This window comes from Lathyrus oleraceus, chromosome 5 (assembly GCF_024323335.1).
Source record: "Lathyrus oleraceus cultivar Zhongwan6 chromosome 5, CAAS_Psat_ZW6_1.0, whole genome shotgun sequence".
NCBI classification, from domain to species: Eukaryota; Viridiplantae; Streptophyta; class Magnoliopsida; order Fabales; family Fabaceae; genus Lathyrus; species Lathyrus oleraceus.
Window position 1 is genome coordinate 81,601,709 of NC_066583.1, and position 11,204 is coordinate 81,612,912.

The 11,204-nt window shown below is 31.4% G+C and overlaps 1 long non-coding RNA gene across 3 annotated transcripts; it reads right to left on the minus strand.

Moving 5' to 3' along the window:
• Window positions 1-408: 408 nt before the first annotated feature.
• LOC127086969 (uncharacterized) lies at window positions 409-6,230 on the minus strand. Of its 3 annotated transcripts, none has more exons than XR_007789738.1 (4): window positions 6,013-6,230; window positions 5,584-5,619; window positions 5,392-5,490; window positions 409-787 (listed from the first exon to the last, which is right to left on the minus strand). It is a non-coding gene; the product is annotated as an uncharacterized LOC127086969 (long non-coding RNA). The 3 variants fall into 3 exon arrangements; XR_007789736.1 differs by lacking the exon at window positions 409-787 and adding an exon at window positions 2,507-3,046; XR_007789737.1 differs by lacking the exon at window positions 409-787 and adding an exon at window positions 5,177-5,298.
• Window positions 6,231-11,204: the final 4,974 nt, after the last annotated feature.

Consider the following 11,204-nt stretch of genomic DNA (forward strand, 5'->3'; position numbering starts at 1 on the left):
TGGTTTGGTCAACCTTTCAAAATCGTTAATGGGTCAAAATCGAAGTAAAACAAAAAAAACGGATTGAACCTTCCAAAACCATTCGAACCAAATAGTCGGAGCCGATTTTTATATAACCGTACGGTTCAAAAAAAATCATCAAATTGATAATTTAAAAAAAAACTATAAATCTTAATATGTCAATATCAAAACTTAACCTACATTCTCAATCACAAAAAAAATCCTATTTTTTTACAACCATATATCTCTGGGTGATATTGATACACCTCATATAGACAAGGCAAAGTCCATGAAACTATCAGTATATCATCACCAGTGGGATCATTTAAAACGTATAAAATACCGAATTCCCAAATAGAATGCTTTTTTGGAAGCCTTTTTTTTCTATTTTTTTCCTGAACTCACTGTCGAACCCGAATTGGATAAAGGTACCATTCAAACCCAGTTGGATATACTTGTTTTCGAAACTTTTTCACGTCACACTTTTTAATAGAGTTGAAAAAACTTTCAACCCAACCTTGAAGAATTTGAATAGGCTCTGTATACAAGAAGCTTAGTAAGGACAATATATATGTTCATTATGTACTAAATATGATAATTTTAAATATACAACGTGATGAATTAGTAAGAATGAAAATTTAATAGATTTAGTATAAAAAACTACCACCTCCTATAACTACTAACTTCATCACCTTTCCGCAGTATTTACTATAGTAGAACTCAAAGACTTGGTCGTAAAGATCATCATAACCACCTTCCCCCTCCACCCTCAAACTCTCTTTGTTTCCTACATGTTCATGAAAAAGTAATAAAAAATGAATAATAAGTATATACATTATACAATATAAAAATTTAATGGTGAAGAACAAAATACACATACCTATTAAAAACACTTTATTATATTGGTGGCCTTTTTTTGATGAGTGGCATCTAAATTGATTAAGAATATATGCCGAATCATTTTGTCTTTCATAAAATTCTGCAGTTACATTAATTTGTTAGATAAACATATTAGTATTTTTGTTCATTCAAAAGAAAAGAAATTTATTTTTTAAGCTAAAAATAAAACATACCTGAGTGTACTGCATTCAATTCCGCCTTTAGAATGTCTTTTGAAAAAGTAGATAGAATTAAACCATCAACAACCAACACTCAAGGATTCCTCAATCTCATAATCACATGTTCTTAACAACCTCAACAACCATGTTCAATTTCGACAAAACCATAATCATAGAAAACATGGTTAACTCATGATTCATGGGAATATTTAATGAATAACTTATATTGTTATGAATTCATGTGATTAACCTCCATATCTTCAACAATAAAACACATCAAAATTAAACACCCAAGTATCACACTTTAAACAACAACAACATGACATCAACACATAGCATGGATGAGGAATATGAACACAACAAGTTCATCACACATTCACACAAATCCTAACCCCCAAACATAGGTTATTTTCCCCCAAAGGCTAAATCTATCTAAAAACTCGCCTAGTAGAGGAAGAAGATGAAGTTGGTGAGGATGATGAGTAGAAAATGGTGATGATGAGCTTTTCCTTTTCTCCTCCAAGCCTTTCTTCCTCCTTTCTCTCTTCTTCTTTCTTCTCTTTTCCTCTTATCTACTTTCCCCTTTCTTCTTTTCTTTCTTTCTGATAACTCGTTCTTACTTACTACCTACTCTTCTTATCCTTTTCTTTCTCTTTCTCTTACAACCACACAAATATATAACATACACTTTATATATATTATAATATTACGTAGTAACATAAAATATCTCAATTGATATTTCATCTTCCAGTACCAATTGACCAATTATTAATGTTACCAAAAATGTCCTCTTTTGTACTTATTAATATTCGTATGTCTCTTTTATTAATAATTAACATCTTCAGAGTTCACTGCTTACTCTATTGGTCCCAATTGACAACATTTAGAGCACATAGGAGCTCCAATTGTTACAACTAACAAAAGATAGAGTACACAAGAACTCAATTTATCTCAACTGACAACTAATTGAGCATCTAAGGGAATATGGGATATTACAGAAGAAAAAACGAAAAAACAAAGGGGATAAGCAAAGAGTGATAGACAAAAAAATATAAAAAAATATTTTAAATTATTAAAAAGATGAATTTAAACATCCTTTATTTTATTTTTAAATTCAAATTTTCATTTTAGACAGTGTTTTAAAAACCAGACCGAATCAGCCGGTTCAACCGGTTGGACCAGGAACCGGAGATAAATCTGGTTTGGTCAACCTTTCAAAATCGTTAATGTGTCAAAATCTGAGTAAAACAAAAAAAAAAGGATTGAACCTTCAAAAACCATTCGAACCAAATAGTCGGAGCCGATTTTTATAGAACCGTACGGTTCAAAAAAAATCATCAAATTGATAATTTAAAAAAAAAATTATAAATTTTAATATGTCAATATCAAAAGTTAACCTACATTGTCAACCACAAAAAAAATCCTATTTTTTTACAACCATATATCTCTGGGTGATATTGATACACCTCGTATAAACAAGGAAAAGTCCATGAATCTAAAAGTATATCATCACCGGTGGGATCATTTAAACCGTATAAAATACCGAATTCCCAAATAGAATGCTTTTTTGGAAGCCTTCTTTTTCTGTTTTATGCCTGAACTCGCTGTCGAACCCGAATTGGATAAAGGTACCATTGAAACCCAATTGGATATACTTCTTTTGGAAACTTTTTCACATCACACTTTTCAATAGAGTTGAAAAAACTTTCAACCCAACCTTGAGGAATTTGAATAGGCTATGTATACAAGAAGCTTCGTAAGGACAATATATATGTTAATTATATACTAAATATGATAATTTTAAATATCCAAAGTGATGAATTAGTTACGAATGAAACTTTAATAGATCTAGTATAAAAACCTACCTACTCCTAATACTACTAACTTCATCACCTTTCCGCAGTATTTACTACGGTAGAACTCAAAGACTTGGTCGTAAAGATCATCATAACCGACTTCCCCCTCCACCCTCAAACTCTCTTTGTTTCCTACATGTTCATGAAAAAGTAATAAAAAATGAATAATAAGTATATACATTATACAATATAAAAATTTAACGGTGAAGAACAAAATACACACACCTATTAAAAACACTTTATTATATTGGTGGCCTTGTTTTGATGAGTGGCATCTAAATTGATTAAGAATATATGCCGAATCATTTTGTCCTTCATAAAATTCTGCAGTTACATTAATTTGTTAGATAAACATATTAGTATTTTTGTTCATTCAAAAGAAAAAATTATATTTTATAAGATAAAAATGAAACATACCTGAGTGTACTGCATTCAATTCCCCCTTTAGAATGTCTTTTGAAAAAGTAGATAGAATTAAACCATCAGCAACCAACACTCAAGGAATCCTCAACCTCATAAACACATGTTCTTAACAACCTCAACAACCATGTTCAATTTCAACAACACCATAATCATAAAAAACATGGTTAACTCACGATTCATGGGAATATTTCATGAATAACTTATATTGTTATGAATTCATGTGATTAACCTCCATATCTTCAACAATAAAACACATCAAAATTAAACACCCAAGTATCACAATTTAAACAACAACAACATGATATCAACACATAGCATGGATGAGGAATATGAACACAACAAGTTCATCACAAATTCACACAAATCCTAACCCCCAAACATAGGTTATTTTCCCCCAAAGGCTAAATCTATCTAAAAACTCACCTAGTAGAAGAATAAGATGAAGTTGGTGAGGATGATGAGTAGAAAATGGTGATGATGAGCTTTTCCTTTCTCCTCCAAGCCTTTCTCTTCTTTCTCTCTTCTTCTTCTTTCTTCTCTTTTCCTCTTATCTACTTTCCCCTTTCTTCTTTTCTTTCTTTCTGATAACTCTTTCTTACTTACTACCTACTCTTCTTATCCTTTTCTTTCTCTTTCTCTTACAACCACACAAATATATAACATACACTTTATATATATTATAATATTAGGTAGTAACATAAAATATCTCAATTGATATTTCATCTTCCAGTACCAATTGACCAATTATTAATGTTACCAAAAATGTCCTCTTTTGTACTTATTAATATTCGTATGTCTCTTTTATTAATAATTAACATCTTCAGAGTTCACTGCTTACTCTATTGGTCCCAATTGACAACATTTAGAGCACATAGGAGCTCCAATTGTTACAACTAACAAAAGATAGAGTACACAAGAACTCAATTTATCTCAACAGACAACTAATTGAGCATCTAAGGGAATATGGGATATTACAGAAGAAAAAACGAAAAAACAAAGGGGATAAGCAAAGAGTGATAGACAAAAAAATATAAAAAAATATTTTAAATTATTAAAAAGATGCATTTAAACATCCTTTATTTTATATTTAAATTCAAATTTTCATTTTAGACAGTGTTTTAAAAACCAGACCGAATCAGCCGGTTCAACCGGTTGGACCAGGAACCGGAGATAAATCTGGTTTGGTCAACCTTTCAAAATCGTTAATGGGTCAAAATCTGAGTAAAAAAAAAAGGATTGAACCTTCAAAAACCATTCGAACCAAATAGTCGGAGCCGATTTTTATAGAACCGTACGGTTCAAAAAAAATCATCAAATTGACAATTTAAAAAAAAATTATAAATTTTAATATGTCAATATCAAAAGTTAACCTACATTGTCAACCACAAAAAAAATCCTATTTTTTTACAACCATATATCTCTGGGTGATATTGATACACCTCGTATAAACAAGGAAAAGTCCATGAATCTAAAAGTATATCATCACCGGTGGGATCATTTAAACCGTATAAAATACCGAATTCCCAAATAGAATGCTTTTTTGGAAGCCTTCTTTTTCTGTTTTATGCCTGAACTAGCTGTCGAACCCGAATTGGATAAAGGTACCATTGAAACCCAATTGGATATACTTCTTTTGAAAACTTTTTCACATCACACTTTTCAATAGAGTTGAAAAAACTTTCAACCCAACCTTGAAGAATTTGAATAGGCTATGTATACAAGAAGCTTAGTAAGGACAATATATATGTTCATTATATACTAAATATGATAATTTTAAATATCCAAAGTGATGAATTGGTTACGAATGAAACTTTAATAGATCTAGTATAAAAACCTACCTACTCCTAATACTACTAACTTCATCACCTTTCCGCAGTATTTACTACGGTAGAACTCAAAGACTTGGTCGTAAAGATCATCATAACCGACTTCCCCCTCCACCCTCAAACTCTCTTTGTTTCCTACATGTTCATGAAAAAGTAATAAAAAATGAATAATAAGTATATACATTATACAATATAAAAATTTAATGGTGAAGAACAAAATACACATACCTATTAAAAACACTTTATTATATTGGTGGCCTTGTTTTGATGAGTGGCATCTAAATTGATTAAGAATATATGCCGAATCATTTTGTCTTTCATAAAATTCTGCAGTTACATTAATTTGTTAGATAAACATATTAGTATTTTTGTTCATTCAAAAGAAAAAATTATATTTTATAAGATAAAAATGAAACATACCTGAGTGTACTGCATTCAATTCCCCCTTTAGAATGTCTTTTGAAAAAGTAGATAGAATTAAACCGTCAGCAACCAACACTCAAGGAATCCTCAACCTCATAAACACATGTTCTTAACAACCTCAACAACCATGTTCAATTTCAACAACACCATAATCATAGAAAACATGGTTAACTCATGATTCATGGGAATATTTCATGAATAACTTATATTGTTATGAATTCATGTGATTAACCTCCATATCTTCAACAATAAAACACATCAAAATTAAACACCCAAGTATCACAATTTAAAGAACAACAACATGATATCAACACATAGCATGGATGAGGAATATGAACACAACAAGTTCATCATAAATTCACACAAATCCTAACCCCCAAACATAGGTTATTTTCCCCCAAAGGCTAAATCTATCTAAAAACTCACCTAGTAGAAGAATAAGATGAAGTTGGTGAGGATGATGAGTAGAAAATGGTGATGATGAGCTTTTCCTTTTCTCCTCCAAGCCTTTCTTCCTTCTTTCTCTCTTCTTCTTTCTTCTCTTTTCCTCTTATCTACTTTCCCCTTTCTTCTTTTCTTTCTTTCTGATAACTCTTTCTTACTTACTACCTACTCTTCTTATCCTTTTCTTTCTTTCTCTTACAACCACACAAATATATAACATACACTTTATATATATTATAATATTAGGTAGTAACATAAAATATCTCAATTGATATTTCATCTTCCAGTACCAATTGACCAATTATTAATGTTACCAAAAATGTCCTCTTTTGTACTTATTAATATTCGTATGTCTCTTTTATTAATAATTAACATCTTCAGAGTTCACTTCTTACTTTCTTGATCCCAATTGACAACATTTAGAGCACATAGGAGCTCCAATTGTTACAACTAACAAAAGATAGAGTACACAAGAACTCAATTGATCTCAACTGACAACTAATTGAGCATCTAAGGGAATATGGGATATTACAGAAGAAAAAACGAAAAAACAAAGGGGATAAGCAAAGAGTGATAGACAAAAAAATATAAAAAAATATTTTAAATTATTAAAAAGATGCATTTAAACATCTTTTATTTTTTTTTTAAATTCAAATTTTCATTTTAGACAGTGTTTTAAAAACCAGACCGAATCAGCAGGTTCAACCGGTTGGACCAGGAACCGGAGATAAATCTGGTTTGGTAAATCTTTCAAAATCGTTAATGGGTCAAAATCGGAGTAAAAAAAAACAGATTGAACCTTCCAAAACCATTCGAACCAAATAATCGGAGCCAATTTTTATAAAACCGTACGATTAAAAAAAAAACATCAAATTGATAATTTAAAAAAAGAAATTATAAATTTTAATATGTCAATATCAAAACTTAACCTACATTCTCAATCACAAAAAAAATCCTATCTTTTTACAACCATATATCTCTGGGTGATATTGATACACCTCGTATAAAGAAGGCAAAGTCCATGAAACTATCAGTATATCATCACCGGTGGGATCATTTAAACCGTATAAAATACCGAATTCCCAAATAGAATGCTTTTTTGGAAGCCTTCTTTTTCTAATTTTTGCCTGAACTCACTGTCGAACCCGAATTGGATAGAGGTACCATTGAAACCCAGTTGGATATACTTGTTTTCGAAACTTTTTCACGTCACACTTTTTAATAGAGTTGAAAAAACTTTCAACCCAACCTTGAAGAATTTGAATAGGCTATGTATACAAGAAGCTTAGTAAGGACAATATATATGTTCATTATGTACTAAATATGATAATTTTAAATATACAACGTGATGAATTGGTAAGAATGAAACTTTAATAGATTTAGTACAAAAAACTACCTCCTCCTATAACTACTAACTTCATCACCTTTCCGCAGTATTTACTACGGTAGAACTAAAAGACTTGGTCGTAAAGATCATCATAACCGACTTCCCCCTCCACCCTCAAACTCTCTTTGTTTCCTACATATTCATGAAAAAGTAATAAAAAATGAATAATAAGTATATACATTATACAATATAAAAATTTAACGGTGAAGAACAAAATACACACACCTATTAAAAACACTTTATTATATTGGTGGCCTTGTTTTGATGAGTGGTATCTAAATTGATTAACAATATATGCCGAATCATTTTGTCTTTCATAAAATTTTGCAGTTACATTAATTTGTTAGATAAACATATTAGGATTTTTGTTCATTCAAAAGAAAAAATTATATGTTATAAGCTAAAAATGAAACATACCTGAGTGTACTGCATTCAATTCTGCCTTTAGAATGTCTTTTGAAAAAGTAGATAGAATTAAACCATCAGCAACCAACACTCAAGGAATCCTCAACCTCATAAACACATGTTCTTAACAACCTCAACAACCATGTTCAATTACAACAACACCATAATCATAGAAAACATGGTTAACTCATGATTCATGGGAATATTTCACGAATAACTTATATTGTTATGAATTCATGTGATTAACCTCCATATCTTCAACAATAAAACGCATCAAAATTAAACACCCAATTATCACAATTTTAACAACAACAACATGATATCAACACATAACATGGATGAGGAGTATGAACACAACAAGTTCATCACAAAATCACACAAATCCTAACCCCTAAACATAGGTTATTTTCCCCCAAAGGCTAAATCTATCTAAGAACTCACCTAGTAGAAGAAGAAGATGAAGTTGGTGAGGATGATGAGTAGAAAATGGTGATGATGAGGTTTTCCTTTTCTCCTCCAAGCCTTTCTTCCTTCTTTCTCTCTTCTTCTTTCTTCTCTTTTCCTCTTCTCTACTCTTCCCTTTCTTCTTTTCTTTCTTTCTGATAACTCTTTCACTCTTACTACCTAGTCTTCTTATCCTTTTCTTTTTGACTTTCTTTTACAACCACACAAATATATAACATATACTTTATATATATTATAATATTAGGTAGTAACATAAAATATCTCAATTGATATTTCATCTTCCAGTACCAATTGACCAATTATTAATGCTACCAAAAATGTCCTCTCTTTTACTTATTAATATTGGTCTGTCTCTTTTATTAATAATTAACATCTTCAGAGTTCACTTCTTACTTTATTGGTCCCAATTGACAACATTTAGAGCACATAGGAGCTCCAATTGTTACAACTAACAAAAGATAGAGTACACCGGAACTCAATTGATCTCAACTGACAACTAATTGAGCATCTAAGGGAATATGGGATATTACAGAAGAAAAAACGAAAAATCAAAGGGGATAAGCAAAGAGTGATAGACAAAAAAATATTTTAAATTATTAAAAAGATGCATTTAAACATCTTTTATTTTTTTTTTAATTCAAATTTTCATTTTAGACAGTGTTTTAAAAACCAGACCGAATCAGCAGGTTCAACCGGTTGGACCAGGAACCGGAGATAAATCTGGTTTGGTCAACCTTTCAAAATCGTTAATGGGTCAAAATCAGAGTAAAACAAAAAAAAACGGATTGAACCTTCCAAAACCATTCGAACCAAATAGTCGGAGCCGATATTTATATAACCGTACGGTTCAAAAAAAATCACCAAATTTATAATTTAAAAAAAAAATTATAAATTTTAATATGTCAATATCAAAACTTAACCTACATTCTCAATCACAAAAAAAATCCTATTTTTTTACAACCATATATCTCTGGGTGATATTGATATACCTCGTATAGACAAGGCAAAGTCCATGAAACTATCAGTATATCATCACCAGTGGGATCATTTAAACCGTATAAAATACTGGATTCCCAAATAGAATGCTTTTTTGGAAGCCAGTAACTGGTAATGAATACTCCCTCCTGGCGGTTCCCAGTGAGTCATCCTTGATATGTTCATCTTAACCGATGACGAATGTCCTCTCTGTCAGATCTTTATTATCTCCTTACCCAGTAATAGTTAGTGGATAATAAATTTTTACTCCTCTAGTGTTGAAGTTTATTTCTTCCCCAGTTTAGTTGAGTGCGGATTTCCTTTGTGAAATTGCTTTTCCTGCATGATTCAAGTACTTCAGTTTTATCCTGATCTACTCGTCTCCCCTGCAGATGTTTTTGTTTTCCCAGGCTGAGTCTTTCCATGTTATGGAATTCCTCTAGTTCCCCTGCAGTTGTAAGTCGTAGCCTGGCCTACGCATACCCTTTATTTCCCCTCAGAGTCTCTGTCTCCCCAGTGAGTTTTCCTTACGGAAAGCATCATGCTCCTGCGGATATTCGGTCTCTCTGATTTCTTTTCCTTTGTGGCAATATTTCCCCACAAAGAATTTGCTTTTACATTCATATCATATGCATCATGAGGTCTCTTAGGGACCAAAATTTGTTTCTATATGTTGTTATTTAAGCCCATTCTACTGATTCGATGCAAAGATTTTAACCTTTACCTCCTCAGTTAGAATGTCCTTAAATAGGGGCAGTTGTAAGACCCCAATTTTGACCCTAAGATCCCTCATGCAATTTCATGATATGCATTAGCATTGGGATCATACCTTGGCATCATCCTCACCCCTCTTTTATTGGGTTTGTTTTGGGAGAGATCACCAAGCACTATGTGATTGTACATTACTTGTATATTATCATTTTTACTAACCAAAATACCAAAAATATGTCTTTGCATTTGCCTAACTCTTTTATAGGAAGGGCATGATCCCCATTTAATCAATCAAGTTCATATCTAGGGTTTAAGACCCTCATGGCTAAGAGCACAACCAAGGAATGATCCACAATGTCTATAAGAATCATATATGAGTCCCAATGATCTCTACATGTTATTTTGATCAAGTATTCTTCATGAGTTTGGAGTTGGTTTGCCTTGGAAACCCTAGTTTGTCTGGGTATCTTGAGTAACTTCTTCAACAAGATTCCTCACCAATTGATCAAATTTTTCAAGGGAAACTTCAAATTTCATAATCTTATGCATATATGATCTACCATGAGCCTAAAAAGTCAAGAGAATTGAAAGTTAGCAAGTTGGTTGATGGTGGTTGGCCAGATGAATTCATCTGATCAAAATTGGGTCTCCCTAGACCCTATCTCCTACAATTTTCACCATATGAAAATTATTCCAAGATCAAAGTTACTCTAAATTACATTCCAAACATCTTTCAGGTTAAGACCTAGAGCTAGTTTTGCTTGGAAGATCATTTTCTATGTTGAAACATTATAGGTCATTTTGTCTAAACCCTAATTTGAAAGTCAACTTCCCAAGACCATAACTTGCTCAATTTTTATGAGATGAAAGATTTCCAAGTTGCACAATCAAATTCTAGATGTCTAATTCAACTTTGATGTTTGGAGTAAAATGAGGCCATTATAGGTCATTTTTTAGGATACAAGATGTCTAATTCAACTTTGATGTGATATGAGGATACATTATAGGTCATTTTTGACCTATACCATTGAACAAGTGATTTTCCTCAACTTCAAAAATGCATAACTCTATCATTCTAAATCCAAATGACATGAAATTGGTGACCATTTTTAAGGTCTTTTAAATAGATACAATTTTTATGAAGATACTTTTCTCATTTGGAGCTCACATGAAAAGTTAAGAAATATGGAACGTTGAGGTATATGACTTGACACTTAGAAAAAATTTCAAC